The 25047-nt window shown below is 43.2% G+C and overlaps 1 long non-coding RNA gene across 3 annotated transcripts in view; it reads right to left on the bottom strand.

Annotated features, from left to right (window-relative positions):
- Positions 1-17103: 17103 nt before the first annotated feature.
- Positions 17104-25047, bottom strand: part of LOC140699229 (uncharacterized) — a 53149-nt gene continuing 45205 nt past the window's right edge. For all 3 annotated transcript variants that reach the window (XR_012077248.1, XR_012077247.1, XR_012077246.1), the window contains one exon: positions 17104-23113. This is a non-coding gene — a long non-coding RNA (uncharacterized lncRNA). The remainder of the gene's footprint in view (positions 23114-25047) is intronic.

Genomic DNA, 25047 nt, shown 5'->3' with positions numbered 1-25047 from the left:
ATTTCCCTGTGCTATCGGTATAAACTTGTTTATCTATTCTACATATGCCTGTCAGTACCTACAAATTTCAACCTCCCAGACACACTATGAATGTTTTAACTGACTGGTACACTAAAAAATGCCTGGCCCAGCTTTTAAATTAAATACTGATGCCAACAGCCCACCTCCCAGCACCTCACCACGCGGAGCACCCCTTTGTGAGAAAGTAGGCTCGGGGTCACGGACTCCCACCGCCCACCGCCCCACTGATATGGGGGCAGGACAGAGCCCGGACCCCACCCTGGCCCCACCATCATCCAGAACAGCTGTCAGCCCACCACCTTGGCACCTGCCCACGGCCACTCCTGCTCGCTCACCTGCTGGGCCCTGGGGTCTCCCCACCAGCTCCCACCTCCCCAGCCCCTTCTCCACACATTTTCAGCTGCCTCAGTCAATGCTACCTGCCATATTCTAGTTCAGAAATGACTCACACTTTCTGTTCTTGCCCTTTTTTTTGCCTTGAGAGCTATTACGGACTTCTTGGAGTTCAGTGAAATTTGGGTGGGGCAGATAAAATAAGCACCCACTTTGCCATCTCAGGTCCTGATCTCTGATTTGGTAAGTTACCTGCCCCCGTTTCACTGGGGGAGGCCGAGGACCAGGGGCCGTGTCCAGGGGAGGCGTGTGAATTGGCTTTGAGTTGCCCACCAGGGGCCACCTGACCTCCTCTGGCTTATTTCCTGTCCCATTTTAAGACAGTAAATGATAAAACGCTTCTTTATAAACATCTCAATTAGTGATTCATCTAAAACAGCCTAATTGGAGCAGCTATGGATCCTTGAGAGAAATCGTTTCTGACCAAATAGAGCTGGATTTTAAAATCAAGGCCCATCTACCTCTGGAAAGCACGTCCAGGCCCCAGCCCACTAATGTCAGTCTTAGCTGCGAGTTCACGGGATTCATGCCTCTGCTTCCTACTCACTCTGGGTAATTTTTTCCTTAGCTAGATTTGAAAGATGTGTTGATGAACCAAAAGTGCCTTCTATTCTTTGAAAGCATCTGATTTCCAGTTCTCCTTAGATTGGGTGCATCACGCACCGTGCTCCACCCCCACCCGGCTGAACTCAGGGTCCCGCTTCCTTATTTGAAACTTCCTCTCTACCCTCTTCCCATTTCCCAACAAAACAGTCAAAGCACGTGCTCAAATTTGTTTTTATTTTGCAAACACAGGAAACAGGACGCTATCAAAAGAATGAAAAAGAGAAATCAGCCACATTGCAGAGGAAAAACACTCATAGACCTGCTCCCCGTTTGCTCCCGGCCACCGACTGGACAGGACTTCATGCGCCAGAGCAGGACTGGCTCCCAGCGGTGGGCACAGCCCGCCCACAGCACGGAGGGGACAGGGGCAGGACGCGTCACCACGAGTGGGCTCTACACACTGGGTCGGTGCCCCCTGTTCTCTCTTATCAGGACAGCAAAGGGAGAAAGTGAAGTTGAAAATGCAAAACAAATGACCTGGAAGAAGAGGAACCTGGGGACCCATGTAGGTGTCCTTGGGTGTAAACAGCAAATGTGCTTTGTGGTCTCACTCCATCAAGGACTGGAGTGTGGGGCAGGAGGTCGGAGGTCACATGCAGATGGTCAGACCCTGGCGGCAGCATCCATGTCCACAGGCTCTCCGGGACCTGAATCTGGCTGCCGGGATTTCCCGTGGGAATCCTTGGGAGCTCCCGGCTTCTCCATCCTTAGGAAAGTCACGGTGGCCCATCCTGATTCCTCACTCGTACCCCACAGAGCAAGGACAGCAAGCCTGGGGCTGTGGGAATGAAAACAGTATCCACTCCAGCAAGATGTGCTGATGCTTAAGTTCAATGGCTGACAACTCCCCCTCCTTAAACTCGCCGTCTCCATCTGTGATGTGCCACAGCTCCTGCCTCACTGGTCCCTGCTTCCTCTAAGCGTTCTCCTCCACCTCCATGTTTTGCGTGTCTCCTGCCTTGAATGTGGATCTCGGCTGCACCCCTCCCCCAAGCCGTCCCCTGTCCCCACACACTCTTCTGGGGTGCCGGTTGCTGCCCCTTCCATTCTGAGGGCTCCCAGACCTGCCCAGGCTCTCGCAGGTCCTGCCCTTCCCCCCACCCCCTCTCTTGTTTGGTGGACCCCTTAGTAAGACCAGAAGCCCTGTCTTTCCCCTGTGGGCCTCTTCTGGCCCCTCACCCTCCACACTGAGCTGGCCCCCGTCCTTCAGTGACATCTGCAGAATCCCTCCCCCATTCTCCTCCCCATTTCTTCTCTCATATTCAAAGGCTTCTTACAGCCTCTCCCTGGGACAAGAGTGTCCTCCTGCAGCATCCAGGGCAGGCAGAGAGTCCATAGGCGCACCAGTCCACCCCGCTGGCATTAGGCCCCGGAGGTTGTCTACCTGTCTGGGAACTGGGCTCACCTGGATGACAGGTAATCCGCCCTGAGTAACTGCTAACCCATCGGGTGGTAGTGGAGATCATACTTCAGCAAACTGTGCTCAGAAAGCTTGTGGGGGGACCGGTGATGATTTTTGCTAAGTCGGGACCAAGGGTCCTCTTTCAGTTCTCTGAATGGACTTACCTTCCTGTGCTCCAGTTTTCTCGGCTCTAAGGTACACGCAGCCCTCTCTGTTGGCGGTTTTGTTGGTACGCCTCCCCAGGTCTTGGCAAAGCGGCTGCGGTGTATCACATGGCTGCTGGCTGGCCCCCACCACACCCGATCCGGCTGAAGGCCTTCCGTCGCCAGGCACCCTCGTGGGCTGTGGTGCTCTCTAGCCATCTGCTCCTGGTGGAGAAGCTCCACGTGGCTGGGAGCCCTGTGTCACCTTTGCTCATTACCTGAGCCCAGGTGCCTGCTGTGTCTGGGTGTGTTGGCCCTGCCACACGTCAGCTGAGTGCACGACGGGGGCGGTGGTCCCCACGGCTGCCAGCCTGGCCGTGCTCTGGCTGTGATGGGAGGGCATTCAACACACAGCCCCGTCCTCCAGGAAAGCCCTTCCCTGGCTCTACACCACCTTCTCCCCCAGCCTCTCATCCAGCTCATCCCCATTTATCTTTCCAGTCTCAGATCAGAATCACCAAATCCAGGAAATCCAGCTCATTGACTACCACCACCTCCTGGTCAAATGAGGTGCCCTGTCCTCTTGGCACCCAGGACAAAATACACATATTGGAGTCCCACCATGCAAGACGTCTTACTCTTCAAGCTTCCTGCACACGAGGATGGGATCTCAGTGAGCCTGGTACCCTCGGAGCCCAGAGCAGCCCCGGGCACTGTGGCAGAAGCTCCATCAATACGTGACATGCGGGATGAAGGTGGATTCTGGTCTAGACTTTGCTTCTCCCACACTATGCCGGACACACGTGACAGCCCCTTGAGACATGCTTGTTTCTGATGTGACAGAAGGCACGGGCTGCACCAGCCCAGCAAGCCTGCACCAACCTCACCCTCACCGCTGAGGACAGAGGCATTCGAAGGGATGACCCCAACTCCCTATCACAAGTGGTGGTGGGGTGGGGCTGTGGTCTGGGTACCAGAGACGTGCCGCAGGCGTGTCTGGAACATCTGTGCAGCATGGTCACTCCCACTGGAGAATAACAAAACCAATGCCAAGTGCGTCTGATTTAATTGGCATTTTTATGTTAACATCACAACTCGTGGATGTGCTGGGAAGTGGAAGGATGGGATTAAAATATCTGAACATGGAAATGGAGAGGTATTTGGAAAATTAAAGAAACAGAATAGACAGGAGGTGGATCAGTTATGTACTTGTCAGAAACGTAGACCCTTAGGTGAACAAACACAGGACTGGAGCGTGCTGGACAGACTGTGGCTGAGGGGATGGGCAGTAGGGACGGAGGCTGTACCCTTGTGCTGAGTGGAAAGGCTCCTGGCCTGGGGGCCCCAGCTGCACCGAGGTGAGCATGTCACACGCGTTCAATGGACTTGCCCATCTGGCTAAACTGGAATCCTGGACAAGACACTGACCGGGCTGACCATCCAGGCTCCCACGGAGAAGAGAAACTGTGTTTCTGTTCTGACTCATTTAGGGAGGTGGAGGGACAAAGACTTCATCGCACGTGTGAAAACCACAGAGAGAGAAGGCCAGGCAGGAACAGCCATGTGCCACAGCCTGGAGAGAGATCATTCCAAAAATGTCCCCCCACATGTACAGAGGGTTCTATGGCACATGACTCTGGAGTCCAAGGTATTTTAACTTCGTAATTTCAACTCCAGGCCATAATCAAAAACAAGCCTGCTGATAACAAAAACTCCAAAGGTTCCAAACCGAGCCAGGGTGGCGGATCCTTAACCCAGCTGAATGTGGGGATGTCCTCAGAAACACGCAGAGTGGAATCAAGTAAAATAAAGCCCAGTGGACCTGAAGCCTGGTGCAGACTCCGCACGATAACAAAAAGAACCGTATACGTGTATGCACGGTGGAGGGGGAGGGCACAGCTCAAGTGGCAGAGCACATGCCTAGCGTGCACGAGGTCCTGGGATCAATTCCCAGTGCCTCCTCTAAGGATAAATAAATCAATTAACCTAATTACCCCCCCAAAAGCCTAAGTAAATAAGTGACACTGTTCAAAACATAAAAAAGTTTTTAAAAAATGTACACGTGGGGAGTAAAGAAGATTCAGAAATATAATAAATGGCCAAGAGAAAGACCTCATTTCTTATCCTCTGCCAAAGAGAATGATTTACAAACTGAAATGGAGATTAAAAAATGAGTGACGGAAGACATCCAGATGGCCCACATGCACAGGAAAAGATGCTCAACATCGCTAATTACTAGAAAAAATGCAAATCGAAGCAACAATGAGGTATCACCTCACACTGTTCAGAATGATCATCAAAAGTCTACAAATAATAAATGCTGGAGAGGGTGTGGAGAAAAGGGAGCCTCCTACACTGTCAGTAGAAATGTAAATTAGTGCAGCCACTATGGAAACAGCACGGAGGTTCCTTAAGAAACCAGAAATATACTTACCATATGATCCAGCAATCCCACTCCTGGGCATATATTTGGAGAAAACTCTAATTTGAAAAGATACATGCACTTCAATGTTCATAGCAGCACAATTTACAACAGCTAAGATGTGGATGGAAACAACCTGACTGGCTTTCAACAGAGGACTGGATAAAGAAGTTGTGGTGTATTTATACAATGGAATACTACTCAGCCATAAAAAGAATAAAATGATGCCATTTGCAGCAACATGGATGGTCCTGGAGATTATCATTCTAAGTGAAGTAAGCCAGAAAGAGGAAGAAAAATACCATATGTGGAATCTAAAATATGATACAAATGAATTTATTTACAAAACAGAAACAGAGTCACAGACATAGAAAACAAACATGGCTACCAAAATGAAAAGGGGGTGATGAGGGACAAATAAGGAGTTTGGGATTAGCAGATACAAACTACTATATGTAAAATAAATAAACAAGGACCTACTGTATAGCACAGGGAAATATATTCAATATCCTGCAATAAACCATAATGAAAAAGAATATATATATACACATACATATACATATATATATATAAAAAACTGAATCACTTAGCTGGACACCAAAACTAACACAACATTGTAAATCTACTATACACCAATACAATTTTAAAAAAAAACGAATGAGAGAAAATGAAACTCCAAGGTAAGAACTGACTTGGTTTTGGGGAGAGCATTCAGATGGCCTAACTCTGAAGCAGGGCCACAGTGTACCACGTAAGGGAGAAAACCAGCAGTTAAGACCTACACTAACAGTATGAGACGTATATTATTTATTCTCAATTTTCAGTTTCAAAAGCTAAAGGCCAAAAATGTTATGTAATTTTCAAGGGGACTCTTCTTCCTCTGGACGCTGTTGGATCTGTAAGCCCTGGGGGGTCTGTCCTGCAGCCGAGGACACATGGAGGTGGCAGTGTGGACAGGTGGAGGGGATCTGAGCTCCTCCATGCTGCTCAGCAAAGAGGTAAAACCAGGCGCCTCCATCCTGTGACTTTTTGTCGCAAGAAATAACTCTTTAAAATAATTTCAGGCTGGCTCAATCGGGCTGTGTGTTACCTGCAGCCAAAACACCTGAACTAATTCTTGCAGAGAAGAACATTTTTGTGATCAATAGATGAGCTTCTCCCCTTCATCACTTGCCACCTTCTTTCCTCTAAGCCTTCTGGTCTGATTTTATGTTGTATCTACTCATTTTACTCAATTGTCTCAGTAACTAAAGCTATTTTTCAGTTCATCTTCCAGGATCTTTTGCAGAGATATAACAATATGTTTTTTACAAATAGAGATAGTTTTTTTTCTTTCCTAATGATTAAATATTTCCCTGTTAATACTTTAGCCAGAATTTCTAGGATGGTGTTAAACATTGATACTAAATATATTAATTTTAACTGCAGTACTTTTGCCATTGCACTAAATATGTTGTTGGCAGCAGGTCTAGGGTACAAAGTTAGTTCATTTGACAATTTCTGAGTATTTCTATTCAAAAGGCATAGCTGATAACGTTGGACGCAGCATATACGTTGAGTACTTGGTCCAAGGACCACAAACACATGCTCTAAGTTTTTACTGTATCAAGAAAAGCTTTACATTGCTAGATATAGTACAGTTTACAGCACATTACTTCTTTTGCATTTTGATAAGAGATGTATGTTGAATTTTATCAACAGCCTTTTCAGCATCTACTGATATACTGTGCTTTTTTTAAAAAATTAAAACAAACCCAGAGAATGTTTATTGGTTATAAACAAATGACTTAAACCTGAGATTAGCTGATGGACATTTTAGGTTCAAGCAACACAGCACTCTCACAGCTTGATACACACCCCAGAGTGCTCGCCCCAGGCCTAGCTTCCATCCATCACCACGTAGCTGACACCCTCACCTGTTTTGCCCACACCGTTTCCCCTCTGGTAACCATTAATCTGCTCTCTGCATCTATGAGTTTGTTTTTGTTTTATTCGTTTATTCGTTTTGTTAGATTTTACATGAGTGTGATCGTACAGTATTTGTCTTTCTCTGTCTGACTTATTTAAATTAGCAATAATACCTTCGAGGTCTTCCTATGTTGTCGCAAATGGCAGGGCTGCGTTCTTTTTTACAGCTGAGTAGTATCCCACCGTGTATATACACCACGTCTTTATCCATTCATCCACTGATGGGCACTTAGGTTGTTCCCATGCTATGGCTTTGGAAATAGTGTTGCAGTGAACATAAGGGTGCAGATACCTTTTGGATTTAGGGCTTTCATGTTCTTTAGATTAAAAACTGAGAAGTGGAGCAGCTCAGACATATGATAGTTCTATTATCAATTTTTGAGAAATCTCCACACTGTTTTCCATAGTGGCTGCAGCAATTTACATTCCCATCAACAGTGCAGGAGGGTTCCCTTTTCCGCACATCCTCACCAATATTTGTTATTTCTTGTATTTTCAATAATAGCCAGTGTTAATAACAGGTGTAAGGTGATATCTCACGTGGTTTTGATTTGCATTTCCCTAATAATTAGTGATGGTTAACATCTTTTCATGTGCCTGCTGGCCATCTGTATATCTTCTTTGGAAAAATGTCTACTGAGATCCTCTGCCTACTTTATTTTTTTTAAATTAATAGTCCAGGAAATCTTTTTTTTAAATTGAATTATAGTCAATTTACAATGTTGTGTTAGTTTCTGGTGTACATCAGAGCGATTCAGTTATACATATGTATATATCCCTTTTCATATTTTTTCAATATAGGCTATTACAAGATATTGAATATAGTTCCCTGTGCTCTACAGGAGGATCTTGTTGTGTATCTATTTTATATACAGTAGTTTGTGTCTGCAAAAACTGAACTCTCAGTTTATCCCTTCCCAGCCCCCTTTCCTTTCAGTAACCATAAGTTTGTTTTCTACATCTGTGAGTCTGTTTCTGTTTTGTAAATAAATTCCTTTGTGTCTTTTTTTTAGATTCCATGAGTGATCTCACATGGTATTTTTCTTCCTTTCCGACTAAATTCACTTACTATGATAATCTCTAGGTCCATTCATGTTGCTGAAAATGCCATTATTTCATTTTTTATGGCTGAGTAGTATTCCATCACATATATTTACCACAACTTCTTTATCCAGTCACCTGCCAATGGATATTCAGGTTGTTTCCATGTCTTAGCTATTGTAGAGTGCTGCTATGAACACTGGGGTGCATGTGTCTGTTCCGAATTAGAGTTTTCTACAAATATATGTGCAGGAGTGGGATTGCTAGATCATATGGTAGGTCTATTTTTGGTTAAGGAACCTCCATACTGTCCTCCACAGTGGCTGCACCAAACTACATTCCCACCAACACTGTAGGAGGGTTCCCTTTTCTTCACAATCTCTCTGGTATTTATTGTTTATGGAACTTCCACCCATTTTTTGATTGGGTTGTTTGCTCTGCCCACTTTTAATCAGGTTGCTTTTTGTTACTGAGTTATGAGTTTTTTGTGTATTTTAAATATTAACCCCTTATTGGATACAGAATTTACAAATACCTTTTGTTCAGTAGGCTGCCTCCTTGTTTTGATGATAGTTTCTTTCACTGTGCAGAAGCTTTTTAGTTTGATGTTGTCCCATTTGTTGATTTTTGCTTTTGTTTCTCTTGCATTTGAAGTCAGAGCCACAAAAACATTAGACAGATGTCAGTGAGGTTACCACACATTATTTCTTCCAGTTTTCAGGTTTCAGGCCTTACATTCAAGTCAATTTTGAGTTAAAATAGTGTGTATGGTGTATAACAGTGGTCTTTTGCATGTGGCTGGCCAGTTTCCCTAACTCCATTTATTCAAGAGAACATCCTCTCAACTGTACGTTCTCTGCCATAAATTAATTGTCCATATTTGTGTGGGTTTATTTCTGGGCTCTCTACTCTGCTCCATTGATCTATATGTCTGTTTCTGTGCCAGTGCTGTAATGTTTTGATTACTATAGGTATGTAGTATGGTTTGTAATCAGAGACCATGACACCTCCAGCGTGGTTCCTCTTTCTGAAGATTGTTTTGGCTATTTGGGATCTTTTAGAATTATTTGTTCTAGTTGTGTGAAAAATGCCATTGGAATTTTGATAGGGATTGCATTGAATTTGTAGATTGCTTTGGATAGTGTTTTAACAACATTAATTCTTCCCATACGTGAACATGGAATATCTTTCCCTTTATTTCTGTCTTTTTAGATTTCTTTCATCAGTGTCTTACAGTTTGTCATATATATGTCTTTCACTTCCTTAGTTAAATTTATTCCTAGGTTTATTCTTTTTGAGACAATCATAAATGAGGTTTTTTGTTTTTTTTTAAACTACTCTTTCTAATAGTTCACTATTGATATATCATCACTAAGGTATATCATTGAGGACTTGGTCCTTGCCTTCAAAGACATTCAAAGAACATACACTCTAAGTCTTATTATATTAAGAAAATGACCTACATTGCTAGTTACATTACTAGTTCACACTACCTGACTAGTTTTGAAAGAGTTGTGGTAAGGAATGTATATTAAATTTTATCAACAGCCTCTTCAGCATTTACTGATACTTGTTGCCTTTTTTTCTTTACATTTTTGTTATTGTAAAATACATATAACATAAAATTTAAAAATAAACATTTTAACCATTTTTAAGTATACAATTTAGTGGAATTAAGTGAATTTACCTTGTTGTGCAACTATCACCATGATACATCCCTGTAACTTTCTTCATCTTGTAAAACTGAAAATCTGTATCCACTAAAAAGTAACCCCTGCAGTCTCCTCCCCTAGACCCAGGAAATCACCACTGTATTTTCTGTCTTCATGATTCTGACTACTCTAAGTACCACGTATAAATGGAATCATACAGTATTCATGTCTTTGACTGGCTTACTTCAATTAGCACAATGTCTTTAAAGTTTATTCATGCTGTAGGATATCAGAATTCCTTTCTTTTTAAGGCTGAATAATATTCCTTTGTATATACCACATTTGCTTATTCATTCACCCACTGATGGATACCTGTTTACAGCCATGTTTTAGCAATTGGGAGTAATGCTGCTATGAACACGAGTGTACAAATACCTCTTTAAGACTCTGGTTTTGATTCTCCTGGGTAGGTACCCAGAAGCAGAATTGCTGGATTGTATGGTAATTCTATTTTTAATTTTTTGGGACACTTCCATAATGTTTCCACAGTGGCTCTACTGTTTTACATTCCTACCAACAGTGCAAAAAGATTCCAATTTCTCCATCCTTACCAATACTTGCTTTCCGCTTTTTGATAGTAGCTATCTTAATGTGTGTGAAGTGGGTATCTCATAGTTTTGATTTGCATTTCCCTAATGATTAGTGGTGTGAAGCATCTTTTCATGTACTTGGTAGCCATTTATATCTTCTTTGGAGAAATAAGCATTCAATTCTTTGCCCACTTTTGAATAGCGTTGCTTGATTTTCCATTGTTGAGTTTTAAGAGTTCTCTAGTCTGGATATTACTCTAGTCTGGATATGAATTGCTTAACAAATACATGATTTGCAAATATTTCCTCCTACTGTGGCAGTACCCTCTTCACTCTATTCATAGTGTCCTCTGATGCACAAAATTTTTAATTTTCATGAAGCCCAATTTGCCTATTTTAAAAATTTTGTTACTCATGCCTTTGGTATTCTGTCTAAGAAATCACTGCCAAATCTAATATTGTGACACTTTGTCCTTGATTTTTCCTAAGAGTTTTATTGTTTTAGGTCCTTGATCCATTTTAAGTAAACTTTTGTATATGGTGTTGGGTGAGGGTCCAACTTCATCCTTTTGCATGTGGACATTGTTTCCCCAGCATGCTTTATTGAAAAGGCTGTCCTTTCCCCATGGAGTGGTCTTGGTACCCCTGTTGAAATAACATTTAATCATATATGCAAGAGTTTATTATTGCATTCTCTGGTCTATTCTGTTGGTCTGTATATTTGCCTTTGTGCCCTCACCAGGCTGTTTTGACTAATGTAGCTATATAATAAGTTTTGAAATCATGAAGTTTGAGTCCTCCACTTTTTAAAGATGGTTTTGACTAGTAATTAAAAAAACTAATAATTATTTTAAATGTATTTGGGGTGCTTTGAGATTCCATATGAATTTTAGGATGGGTTTTTCTGTATGGAAGAAAGTCATTGGGATTTTTAATTGGATTTGCATTAAATGTGTAGATCACATTGGATGGTTCTGACATTTTGATGATACTGACTTTCAGTTCCTGAATACAGAATCTGTTTCCATTTATTTATGTCTTTTAAGATTTCTTGCAGCCATGTTTTGTGGTTTTCACTGTACAAGTCTTTCACCTCCTTGGTTAATTCATTCCTAATTATTTTATTCTTTTTGATGCTTTTATTAATAGTTTTGTAATTTCCTTCCCAGATTGTTCATTGTTCGTATAGAAACATAACTGATTCTTGTGTTAATTTTGTGTCCTGCTACTTTGCTGAATTCATTTATTTTTTTTGTTTGTTTTATAGAATCCTTATGCTTTTCTACATATAAGATCATATTATCTGCAAATGAGATAATTTGACTTCTTCCTTTCTAATTTTGATGTCTTTATTTTGCTTGTTTAATTTCTTTGGCTAGAATTTCCAGACTATGTTGAAGAGATGGTGAAAGGAGTTATCCTTGCCTTGTTCTTGATTTTTGAGAAAAAACACTCAGTCTTTCACTGTCAGATATGATGTAAGCTGTGAGTTTTTCATGTACACTTTTTATTATGATGAGGTCGTTTCTTTCTACTCCTAGCTTGTTGTGTGCTTTTGTCATGAAAGAGTGTTGCATTTTGTCAAATGATTTTTCTGCATCATTTGAGATAATCATGTGTTTTTTTCCCCCCTTTATTTTGTTGACAGGATGTATTGCTTTCACCAATTTTTATGTTGGATCATCCTTGCATTCCAAGAATAAAACCCACTTGGTCATTGTGTATAATCCTTTAAAATGCTGAGCCCTGTTTGCTAGTATTTTGTTGAGGATTTTTGCATCAGTGTTGATTAAGGACTATGGCCTACAATTTCTTTTTTCTTGTAGAACCTGTGGATACAGAGGGCTGACTGTAATTTGAATTTATACCAGCTTAACATCAATAACATACAAAAACAACTCCTTTACAGTTCTGCCCCCACTCCTTTCAGTGGTTGATGTCACTAAGTTACATCTTTATATGTTGTGTGCCCTAAAACATAAACTAGTAATTCTTCTAAATGTGTTAGTCTTTTAAATCATGTGGAAAACAAATAATAAAGTACAATACTATACTTTAATAAAATATATTGCTACAGTAATACTGGCTTTGTAAGGGCCCAGGAGTTTACCTTTATTGAGATCTCCATTTCTCTTCAAGTTACTAATGTCCTTTCATTTCACCTGCAGGACTCCCTTGAGCATTTCTTACAGGGAAGGTCTACTAGTCACAAACTCCCTTACTCTGGTTTATCTGGGAAGTTCTTCACTCCTCCTTCAGTTTTGAAGGACAGGTTTGCCAAATATAGGATTCTTGGTTGACAGTTTTTTTCTTTTACTTGAATATACTGTCTCACTAACTTCTGGCCTCCAGAATTTCTGATGAGAAATCTGCTCATAATCGTGTTGAGGATCCCTTGTACATGATGACCTGCTTCTCCTTGCTACTTTCAAGATTTTCTCTCTGTGCTTGGCTTTTGAGTATTTGGTTATAATGTGTCCTGGTGTGGGTCTCCAAGTTCCTTTTACTTGGAGTGGATATTTATATTTATGTCTTCCGTCAAAGTTTCAAAGTTTTCAGCAATTATTTCCTAAAATATTCTCTGCTCCTTGTTTTCTTTCCTCCTTCTTAGGCTGCCATGATGCCTACCTCTCTTGGTCTGCTTCATGAAGTCCCACAGGTATGAGGCTCTGTTTACTTTTCTTCAATCTTCTTTTGTTCTATTCCTGAGACTATGTAAGTTCCATTGTCTTATCTTCAGCCTTGCTGATCCTTTCTGCTGTCTGCTCAAATCTGCCTTCGAATCCGTGTAGTGAATTCTTCAGTTATTGTGCTTTTCACCTCCAGAATTTGTTCATAAATTTTTAAAGTTTCTCTTTATTGATATTTCTATTTTGTTCATAGATTGGGTTTTTTGTTTGTTTGTTTGTACTCTCTCCACATCTTTAGCTCTTTGAGCATCTTTAAGACAGTTGTTTTAAGGATCTGTCTAGCAGATGTGCTGTAGATCTTTTACAGGGACAGTGCTGATTTAATCTTTTCCTTTGGATGAGCCATCTTTTCCTGTTTCTTTCTATGTTTTATGATCTTTTTTTGATCACAGGACATTTGAATTGAATAATGTGATTAACTCTCTAAATCAGATTCTTCCCCTCCCCCAGTGTTTGCTGGGTTTTTTTTTTGTTTATTGTTTTGGGTGTTTGTGGCTGTTGTAGTCTATTTCTGTGCAGAGGATAAGCCTGAGGTATAACCTAAAGGTCTTCTCAGGTCTTTTCTGAGCCTTTCCCTTGGGGATGTGCAGTCACTTACTAATTTTTCCTGCATATGCAGTTGTTTTTGAATGTTCTAGTCTTTAATGTCTGGCTCCCAAAAGGGGAAAAAGTGAAAAATAAAGGGGTGTGGGGAATGGCACTGGGCATTTAAATCCCCTGGAGGTCACTTCAGCTGGATGGGGAGAGGCTTGCAACGATGTGGGGAGGCACAACAATGGTGGCTGTGCCTCTCTAATCAGAAGTGGCAAACAGTGATCAGAGCACATATCCCCAGTGTCTGGAGGACAGAGTTTTGGGGTTTTTTTTGTTTTTTTGCCACTTTTTGTCCCCCAGGCTGCTGCAAGGTGCTCTGCATCACGTGCACAGCCGCCTGCCACGTGGCCTGGGGTGAGGCATGAGTAGCTGTTACCGTGCCAAGAGCTGACACTGACCAAAGTTTACTGCAGTCTACCCTCCAGACCTTACCCTGGAACTTGCAAGTCTTCAACAGACTTCAAGTTCTGAAACAGTTACATCAGACAGACTCTGCCAGTGCCATTTCTGTCGAGGTGAGGGGAGAGAATCTTTGTGCTTCCTACACCACCTTCTTCCCAGACTTCTCTGCCGATCGCTGCTTGCTGAGACAACGCGCAACGTTCACAGCTTGCTCTGGCAGGAAGATCAACGCCTGGTCATGTGTTTACTTCTTTGACATAGTTTAATTCAGTTTCCCAGGATTTTTGTATTTATGCTCATTAAACGTGATTCAATGTACTTTTATTTTAGTGTTTCCAAGTTACAGTAGCTTTACAAAAAGTTAGGTAGACTTCCGTAACTTTCTATAGCTTGTAGTAATTCATGCAGCATTGAAATGATCTGTTTCTTAAAAGTTTCAAAGATACCATATGAATTTGGAGCCATTCTGAAAGCTAATTCTTCGAAAACTTCTTCAAACTCTTGCTTGCTTTTTGGACCATTGAAAATTTTAATACTCTAATTCATCTTTGATAATGTATACTTTCCTATCTTACCAAGATTTTCCATTTCAGGAATATGCAGTGTAATTCTTAAATCTTTACTAGATATGTAATGTTTTAACTTATGATTTTATTTTATCTTTATTCTGCTTTATTAACTAAATTTATCGGGGTGAAATAGCAATATTATGTACTTTTATTGCTTTTTACCAAGCACTAACTTTTAGCTTTGCAAATCAATTTTTCTGTTTTATGTAATTAGTTTATACTTTTACTATTTCTCATCACTTTCAGTGAGTTTATTTTATTGATTTTTTAACCTATTTTAAGAAGTCAGTTCATTTTCTTATTTTAAGTTTTTAACAAAGGAATTTGCCTAAATATCAGCTTACTTACATTGTATGGTTTTCTATTAATTTTTCACTGAGACTTCATTTACTTGTGTATTAAACAAACACTGAATTCTAACAATTTCCCAGCACTGTTATGGCATTCAGTACACAACAATGACAAAAATAGAAAATCTCAAGTCCTATGGTACTTGCAGCTAAGAGAGACAATCAGAAAGGTAAAACCAGAGTATGTAGTATATTGCTGAGAATAAATGACGGGGGCAGCCATGTGTACACGGGGGAGGGTGATGGAGGAGCAGCCATGTGTACACGGAGGGGGCAGGTGATGGAGGAGTAACCAGGTGTACACAGGGGAGCAGGTGATGGAGGAGCAGCCATGTGTACATGAGGAGGTGGGTACAGATGGAGAGTGGGCCTTTCAGGCGGAAGAAATCACAGTGCTGAAGGCACCAACTTGGCAGCCTGGAGGTTGTTTTTTTCTTTTTTAAACATTTTTTAATTGATTAATAGTCATTTTACAATGTTGTGTCAAATTCCAGTGTAGAGTACAATTTTTCAGTTATACATGAACATATATACATTCATTGTCACATTTTTTTTTTTGCTGTGAGCTACCACAAGATCTTGTATATATTTCCCTGTGCCATACAGTATAATCTTGTTTGTCTATTCTACATTTTGAAATCCCAGCCTGTCAGCCGGGAGGTTTTGAAGAAATCAAAAGGTCGGTATGCATCAGGCATGGGATGAGGGGGAAGAGGACAGTGGGGGCGGTGGGTGGGAACAGCAGAGCAGGAGAGAGAAATGCCAGAGCTGTAACAGGACTTTTGGTCCCTGTAAGGACTCCTGACAGTGAACTGTGTCTGACTTCTGTGTTTCCTCTGGTTACTTTTATGGAAATAGACTAAAGCAGGGGATGTGGGAAGCAAGTTAGGAGGCTTTGTGAATAAAATCTGAATAAAATGTGGCAGCAGTGGAGATGGAGGTGGGAGAAAATGGGAAGATGCCTGTGAGACTCTGGCCCCTGCCGGGGAGACCAGCACTGTTGTTCATCTAGGTGGGAAGATGGGTGAGCAGGTCTAGAGTGAGGGTGGGGAGCAGACGGGGACCACAGGGTCCTCCCTCACTCCTAGCCTTCATTTACTCAATGAATAATGTAGGGGAGAATCCTTTATTTCCAAGTGGGTGCAGATGATTCATTTTTTTGTTTACAGATTTCTTAAAATGACAAGTTTCATTAGTATTAGTAGCAGCAATTACTGCCACTCACTCAGGCTGTCTCAGGCCCTGTGCTGAGCACAGTATTGGATTATCCCATATGCAATCACCCTAATAAAGTGTCTCACAGTTCAGGTACTTAAGGCTTAGAGAAACAGAGTCATTTTCCCAAGATGTGCTAGAGAGATGTGAGGTTAGAAATGGAGCCCAGAGCACTGCAGTCCAGACCCCACAGTGTGTGACTTCTGCTCTTGCAAATTTTCAGATTCTCTTCAGTGTAAAATTTGATAAACTTTTCTAAATATTCCATGTTATGTTTTGATCAGATTAATAATAATGCATTGACACTCCTAGTCTCCACATACTTTCCCCTTATTTCTAAGTTTGTTTTGTATACTTTGAAGTTATTCAATATTTTTTCAAGTTATAGCCTCATTGTACAAAGTTATTTTTATCAGTATTAAAAAGATTCCCTTTCTATAGCCTCATTGTACAAAGTTATTTTTATCAGTATTAAAAAGACTCCCTTTCTTACACATATGTTAGAAAAATCATGGATCATTTCTTGAAAGATACACAGAAGACCGGTCACACTGGTCAGTCCCAGGAAGGGAGCCAGGAGTCCCGACCCCACATGTCTCTTGCAAGGATTGTCCATAAAGAAGGCGGCCCTTATTTTATGGCTTCTTTGGGAGGAGGGGGAGGATGGAGGTGAAAGCCATATCTGTGTTAGGTACCTGGCCTTTCAGGCTGACCTGTCATGGTTTGTACAGATTACACAGCTGAAATTCTGCCAAGACATACGTGAACTCTGGGGCCCTCCCATCCCACAAGAACAGGCAGACAGAAGCTTGTTCTCACAACTGAAGCAGCCCCGTTTGTGTTTCAGCTCTGATTTGGAAGGTAATTAAACTGTCAAAACACACTCCCTACGATTTTCATTTTCCTGCAGTTGGGATCACTTATTCAGGCCACTACCGTTACTGCAGGTTGACAGATTTAGTATAGGATTGGGACACCAGAACAGTCGGAAAATCATCAACAAACTCCCCATAAATGCGCCGACGGAAAGGAGTAACAATGTATCTCCCAATGAGACTACTACTTGTTTTATTTTTTTAATGAGCATTAGTCACATTAAAGTTAACCACTTTTAAAGACAATTTAAATCACATAAACATCACACATGTCATTCCCAACTACACCTGTGGGATCATACAGCTGGCATCACGACCACCCACCACCCTCTTCCCTAAATACAGCTTCACACTTGTCCTGCTATGGTTACGCGGCCTTGATCTTGACTGACAGACTAAAATGTCATCATTTCCTTCGTGTCCTGAAAGCCCCCTGACACCAGCCTCCAGGACACAAGGTCGGTGAGGCCCTGCTCAGATCTCCCTGAAACCCAGCTCCACAGCTGTGCTGTAGCCGAGGTTTTATATTCTTCCCACTCTTCTAAAAGTTATTTTTTATTTCCAGGTTTATTGAGCTATAATTGACATAGAACACTGGATAAATTTAAGGTGTATGGCATAATGATTTAATATACGTCTATACTGTGAAATAGTCACCACAATGAGTTATCATTAATCACCTCACAGTTACACATTCTTTCCTTGTGATGAGAACTTTTAAGATCTACTCTCTTAGCAGCTTTCATATATAAATAAAGTTACCGACAGTCACCATGCTCACATGACAGCCCCAGGACCTACACATCTTATAAGTGGAAGTCCGACCCCTTAGCACTCTTGTCACCTTCACTCAGCAACCCCTTCTGCAAGTTCTTAAAGGGCAGTGAGCACGTGTTCCTCAGACCCTCCTCATGTGAACACAGTGCCGCTGACTGCCTGGTGTTTTCTCAAAAAAGGGAGGAATGAACAGGGTTGGTCTTTCCTCTTTCCCCAGGAAGGTGTGTCCACAGGCCCTTCAGCTCACAGCAGGGCGGCCTGAGGATCTGCAGCACTCAGGGAGCTTGGCCCTTCTCTAGTTACACTGTGGACACCTCTGTATAGACTCACTACACTGAGAATCACTCTTCTTTACACAACTTCATTTTGCAGGTAAGGTGCAGAGGCTCTGGAGAGACAGTGGCTGCCCCAACCCCACAGACCTCAGGCCTCCTAGGTGCCTCTTCTTGGTCCCCAGACCATGCTCCTCCCCACTCCTCCCTCTCAGCCTTGCCTGTGAAGGCCCAGCGGAGCTGGGTCTCGGCCCTGACCTCTTGATCAGCAGCTTTAGCCTGTGTTTCCTTTGGTTCCTGGGTGGCCTCGGAGCCCCACCTCTGAACCTCTGCCTCCATCCCGCGTTTGCCAGTCTCTTCCCCCTAGTCCTGCTCTCAGCCACGCCAGTGCCCTAGAACCATGAAGCTGCCACACGTTCCCCTCCCGCCCACCCCAGTTATGAGCATCTTCGTATCTGCCCTTCTGCACTCAGCCTTGTTGGATGGCGGTGCTGGTCCCGGCTGGAACACCAGTGCGTGTCCCTCCGCGCACCATGTGAGCTGCTGCCCTCCCCTAGCCCTCCAGTGCATGAGTATTGGTTCTTTAAAACCTGCCTTTTCATCTTCATGAATAAGTAAAGCTCACCAGAATCCAGAATCCCTCCCCCAGAAGGGCAGAAGGAAGCAGAGCCGCCCAGCAGATAGGTGAGCATGGCCTGTGCGTGGCACAGATGCCACATTCCTCACACCGACCAGGCCTCTCCTGGGCCTGCAGACCTACTGTGCACAGTCAGCGTGCTCTGTTTCTCTTACCAGACCACCCCACCCCATGGCCTCCCTCCCATGCTGCGCACTTCCCCGGGGAACAGTGTCCCCATCCCACGATGGGAAGAGGCGCTATCAAGACCAGAATCATTGAGAAACACCCTATTTTTTTCACTATTACTAATTCTACAACATCAAATAAAAGTAATTAAATTCCTCCCAAGCATAGTCCTGTTAACTAACGACACAGCCGTTGATTTTGCAATGAAATTACGGGAACTCTGTGCTCCCCTGGAACAAAGCAAGCCTTCCTATGCTGCTCTTGTATAGCTGAGATTGCCCACTGTATCCTGTGAGCAGCCTGAAAGATGCATACAAATGGAAGGATGACGGTAAATTCAGCAGCGCTGTGACGCACCTTGGAGAGGTGAGGGCACCAAATCAACATCCCCAACAAAAGGTCAATATGCTTTCTCACCCGCCCAGTGGTAACAGCATCATGAGGGCTGGGAAGGAAATAAACGGCCCCATTTTTCTGAATGCCCCCAACTGCAGGGTAGAATTGGGTCAAACCACACTACCTTGAGGCATGGGAAAGGCTCTGCTGGGCACTTGGCCACGTACCTCCAGTCCTCATTGCTCACAGGGACAATACATTTATCCATCCTTCAAAACCAGCCTGCAGCTGGTGCTGTGGCTGCTGGGGCTACAGCAGCAGTTTGGACTCTGCAGCTAGGAGTCTCGGTGGCAGGTGTGTGAAATGATGGTGGCAATGGAAGATCAGTATAGCCTCGCTGGCTGCTTCTCCATCTCATGCTGGATCCACCCTCACTCCCACTTAACCATTCTTACATATTCTTCAGTCCCTTCCATCCATACACTAGATTGAGCTTCCTACTTGCAAGGCTTCTCAGCATACTGAACTTTTCCCCATAGCGCTGAACACAGTCGGTGACTGTAGAGTTACTTGTGCAGATTACACAGTGCTCCCACATATGGTTGTGTAAACCATGCAGTGCACAAGGGGATGAGTGAGTGCTGGGACCCAGGCTGCACTCCAGTGCCCCACACACCTGCAGCACCTTAGAAGGTGTGCAATAAATATGCATCAAGTGAGGCCCCAGTGTGGCCATGGCAAATCCCTACCCTAAGTTGAGTTCACCCAGCTCGTAGACATAAGTCTGCTTGGTGCCTGAGCTGTAAGTCCTGCTGATGCACTCAGCACAGTCGGTAGCCCAAAGTATACACAACGGGTTAAAACTCACAATGATACAGAGAAAACCCTAAGGATTCCACCAAAAAAACTACTAGAAATAATAAACAAATGCAGTAAAGTGGCAGAGTATAAAGTCAATATGCAAAAATCTGTTGTGTTTCTATACAGTAACAATGAGCTAGCAAAAAGAGAAACCAGGAAAACAATCCTTGCTGCCCCGACACTGCACACTCCTCGTAGAACCAGATGCAATTTTTTTTCAGTTGATTTTTTAGCGGAAACTCTACAGGCCAGAAGAGAGTGGCATGATATATTTAAAGTGATGAAAGAGAAAAACTTAGAACCAAGAATACTCCATCCAGCAAGGCTCTCATTCAGATTTGATGGAGAAATCAAAAGCTTCACACATAAACAATAGCTAAAAGAACTCAGCACCACCAAACCAGCTTTACAACAAATGTTAAAAGCAATTCTCTAGTCATCAAACCATAAGAACAAAAACAAGAAAGAGAAAAAGAAGACCTACAAAATACTGCTTTGGCAATTTGGAGTCTTTCATGGCTCCATATAGATTTTGGAATTGTTTGTTCTAGTTCTGTTTGAAAAAAAAGTTGTGGGTGTTTTGACGAAGGTTGCATTGGATCTGTGGGTTGCTTTGGATAGTATGGTCATTTTGATAGCGTTGATTCTTCCAATCCAAGAGCACAAGATATCTTTCCATCTCTTTGTATCATCTTCAATTTCCTTCATCATTTTATAGTTTTCAGAGTATAGGCAACCTCCTTGGTTAAGTTTATTTCTAGGTATTTTGTTGTTTTGGATACAATGGAAATGCTTATGCCAGTTAACAAATTCTGGGTTTTGAAGTTAAAAAAAAAGTGAATGAAGGGCAGCAAATGGCAAAATATCCTATTTTGTGGGTGAGTTGTGTTCCATTGCATACATATGCTACATCTTTGTTCATTCATCTGTTGATGTGCACTTGGGATGCTTCCATGTCTTGGCTATTGTAAATAGTGTTGCTGTTAATAGTGGGGTGTATGTGTCTTTTTGAATTAATGTTTTTGTTTTTCTTGGATATATGCCCAGGAATGGAATTGCTGGGCCATGTGGTGGTTCTATTTTTGGGTTTTTGAGAAACCTCCATGCTGTTTTCCATAGTGGCTCCACCAATTTACATTCCCACCAACAGCGTACAAGGGTTCCCTTTTCTCCACATTCTTGTCAAGATTTGTTACTTGTTTTTTTGTTTGTTTGCTTTTTTTGATGACGGCCATTCTAACAGGTGTGAGATGATGTCCTGTGGGCCATCTGTATTTCCTCTTTTGGAAAAATGTCTGTTCAGTTCTTCTCCTCATATTTTAAATGAGTTGTTGTTCATTTGCTTTTTAATTGAAATATAGTTGATTTAAAATGTCTTAGTTTCCGGCATACAGCATGGTTGGACTTAAGAGAGCATTATGCTAAGTGAAATAAGTCAGACAGGGAAAGACGATATTGTAAGATATTACTTACATATGGAATCTAAAAAAATACAACAAACTAGTGAATATAATAGAAAAGAATCAGACTCACAGATGTAGCAAAGAAACCACTGGTTACCAGTGGGGAGAAGGAAGGGGGAGGGGCAAGATAGAGGTGGAGGATTAAGAGGTACAAACTATCAGGTATAAAACAAGCTACATGGGGAATATAGCCAATATTTTATAATAACTATATATGAATTATGACCTTAAAAATTTGTGAATCACTATATTGTATGCCTGTAATATATAATATTGTACAACTATACTGCAATTCAAAAAACATGATATTGCAAAATAAATACATAATTTTTTTAAATGGTTAAAGTAAAAAAAAAAATAAGGGAACCTTCTGAATAGGAGAAAATAGTGGTGAGGTGGGAAGCCCCATGAAAAAGACCAGCAGGACACCCAGGCAGGGCCATTACTCTCCTGCCAGCACCATCCAGTTCCCTAGCCTAGCAGCATTATCTCGCTTTTTGCCTCTGAAACGGATTACTTCTAAGAAAGTGGAACTTACCCCTAAAATTCTATTGGTTCCCTGAGGTAACTTCTGATTGGTCCATTTGTAGCACTTCATTTGCACGGAACTTGCCCCTGATTGGTCCATTTCTACCACTCTTGATTGGTGCATTTCTCTCACTCCTGATTGGCCCATTTCTACAAAGCTTATTCCTATTTAGTCACCTGTGTTATACCTTATTTCCATATGATGTTGCAAAATGTTGCAACGTCTAGACTGGCAGCCTACAAAAGGCTGTGTAAACCTACAGACAGGGTCCAGAGCTTGGAGTGTTAACTCCTCTGGGCCAGCCAGCATAATAAATCTGAGTTCTCCAACTCTCCAAGTGCTGCTTGGTCTCTCACCTGGATCCAGGTTGCTGTCACAACCAAGCTGTAACACACTTTGCTGCAACATTTCTGGAGGCCCCAGCGAGATTCCAACCATGCCAGCCCCTTGAGCTGCCGGGGCGGCGGAGCAACCACCTGGAGATAAGGAATTCTGGAAGTGAATGAGGTGCACCACCCGATGGTATTCTGGGTCCTCCTTCGTGGAAGTGATTCAGTCGTCTGGGCAGCTGTGCCCCAACTGGACTAAATGGAGGGACGGAGTCAACTCACCAAGCAACATGACCAAACAAGGTTAAGAGCCCTGGGAAGTGTCCATATTTAGGTTAGGGTATTCAGGTTCTGTCCACTTGGACAGAAGAGGAGACTGATTGCCTCCTGCAGGCTCCCTGTCTGACAGTATTTCAGATGATGAGATCAGGTTAGGCTTCCCATCCGACGGTATTCCGGACGGGGAGATCAGGTTAGATTAGGTCAGGGATGCCCCGGTGATAGGGAAATGAACAAGTAATCTCTGTGTGTTTGTGTGAGTGTGTGTGCGGCTTGAAAACCAAACGATCAGGTTCAAGTCTGTAGCTCCATGGCATTCTGGTACGGAGTTCGAGTGAGTCCCAACCTGTGGTTCCATGGTGACCTCATACAGCTCACAGCGGTATCCGCCCCTTGGGGTATTGATTGGAGTCAGCGGTTTATACTGACCCGCCAAAGCCAAGAGTCACCTTTGTCCCCGCGCCAGGGGAGCGGCCAGGCGAACGCTGCGAAAATCCTTTGTCTCGTTTGCGACACCAGCACAGGGTGGCTACACAGGGAGGGAAAGGGGACATAGAACAGTCTATGAGTACATGACTCCTGTGCCCTTGGGAACTAAGACGAGACTACTTTGAAAAAGTTTCAGATGCGATCTTGTCACCAGTCCCCCAGAATATCCTGTCACAATTAATAAACCATCCTCCTGTATAAAATTAAGACCACAAGACCTGAGCCAGAGGGAGCCACCCCAGGACTGGCTGGAACCCTCTTCTGCGGTCCCCTTTTGGTCCATCTATTCTGCCACCAGCCAGCCATCCTGGCCTCATGTTTTATCAATTCAGGCTATAAAAAGACTCTATGCAAGGAACCCTAGAGCTTGTCTAGGCCTGGAAGAGCATCAGGCACAGCTGGCTAACGTAAAACTGTAACTCGCTGGCAGCACTTGCAGCCAAACAGATAGATATTAGGCCTAGTGAGGTGGCAGGCTTTTTGAGAACTCCAGTTTTTGAGGAGTAGAAAAACAGATATTGGGGTCATAGTCTGCAATGCCAGGAGCAGACTCAAGCCTATAAGCCATAAAATCTGTTAACTAGTAATAATGGGAGCCTCAAAATCAAAGCCGACAGTCTGAACTGCATGATTAAAAATTTCAAAAAGGATTTCTCAGGAGACTATAGGATTACATTGTCACCAGGAAAATTGTGCACGTTGTGCGAGTTAGAATGGCCCACTTTGGAGTGGGATGGCCCTCACAAGGCACACTCCACCTGCCAACTATCTGGGCCATGTACCGAGTAATTATCGGGACCCTGGGGCACCCCAACCAATTCTCATATATTGACTCTTGGATAACAATTGCCCAAACCTTGCCCCCATGGGTCCAGTTCTGCACAAATGATCAGGGACAGTGTAGGATCCTTGTGGCCCAGATAGTAAAAATAAAAAAGGAAGGTGCAACAAAGCCAGTCCTTCAAGGGAACCCTGAAGAACTGCCAATGCTACCCCTGCCATATGCTCCTCCTGCTTCTGTGGCTCCACCACAGCTGCCTCTACCAGATGGTCCACCGCTGCCTGTACTGCCACAGTGGCCCTGGGCTCCGGGTCAGGAGCCCACGGGGAGGAAACTCCATTCACCCCTGCAGGCCACCCAGCCAGTGGCCACCCTCTAGATGCCTCTCTGGGAGACCCAAGGGCCCCAACATGTTAACGATGATGGCTCCGTACAGCCCAGCCACTCCATCCTGTACTACCAGCCTTTCAGTACAACAGGCCTCCTGAACTGGTGACACCACACTCCGCCATATTCAGAAAAACCCCAGGCCATGACGGACCTCCTAGAGTCCATCTTTCAGACCCACCAGCTGACTTGGGATGACATTCAACAGCTGCTCCTGACACTCTTCAATACTGAAAAAAGAAAGCAGATCATAACAGAAACTAGAAAATGGCTACAAGAGCAGGCCCCAGAGGGAACCATGGATGTAGAGGAATGGGCCCAGGATGCAGCCCCAGACACAAGACCAGAATGGAACTCTAACTCCCAAGCTGAACAGGAGGTTCTGCAGACATATTAGAGAGCCCTCCTACATGAATTGCAAGCCGGGGCAAAGAAACCAACCAATATGTCTAAGACCGCCGTGATCCAAAAGCCAGATGAATCCCCCACGGACTTCTAAGAGACGCAATTTGGAAGCCCACAGAGATATCAATCATCCACTGTTAAAGAACACCAAAAAAGGAAATGACTCCATAAACAGAAGAAACCAACTAGCAGATCAGGCTATGCAAAAAGCGGCAAGTCAATCAGGCCATGCCAGAAAGCTTGGGGCCATCCCGAAGGTTTGACTAGCGCCCAAACTGCCAGCATCTACAGCATATAGCCAAGAGGAAAACTCATGGGCCAAAACTAAAGGAGGAACCAACGGAAAAGAAGGATGGTGGGTGATGCCTGACAAACGGATAAACATACCTGAACGATTAGCC

Source organism: Vicugna pacos, chromosome 1, assembly GCF_048564905.1.
Source record: "Vicugna pacos chromosome 1, VicPac4, whole genome shotgun sequence".
Lineage (NCBI taxonomy): Eukaryota > Metazoa > Chordata > Mammalia > Artiodactyla > Camelidae > Vicugna > Vicugna pacos.
The sequence above is the reverse complement of the archived record's forward strand: the minus strand, read 5'-3'. Positions and strand labels throughout refer to the sequence as shown.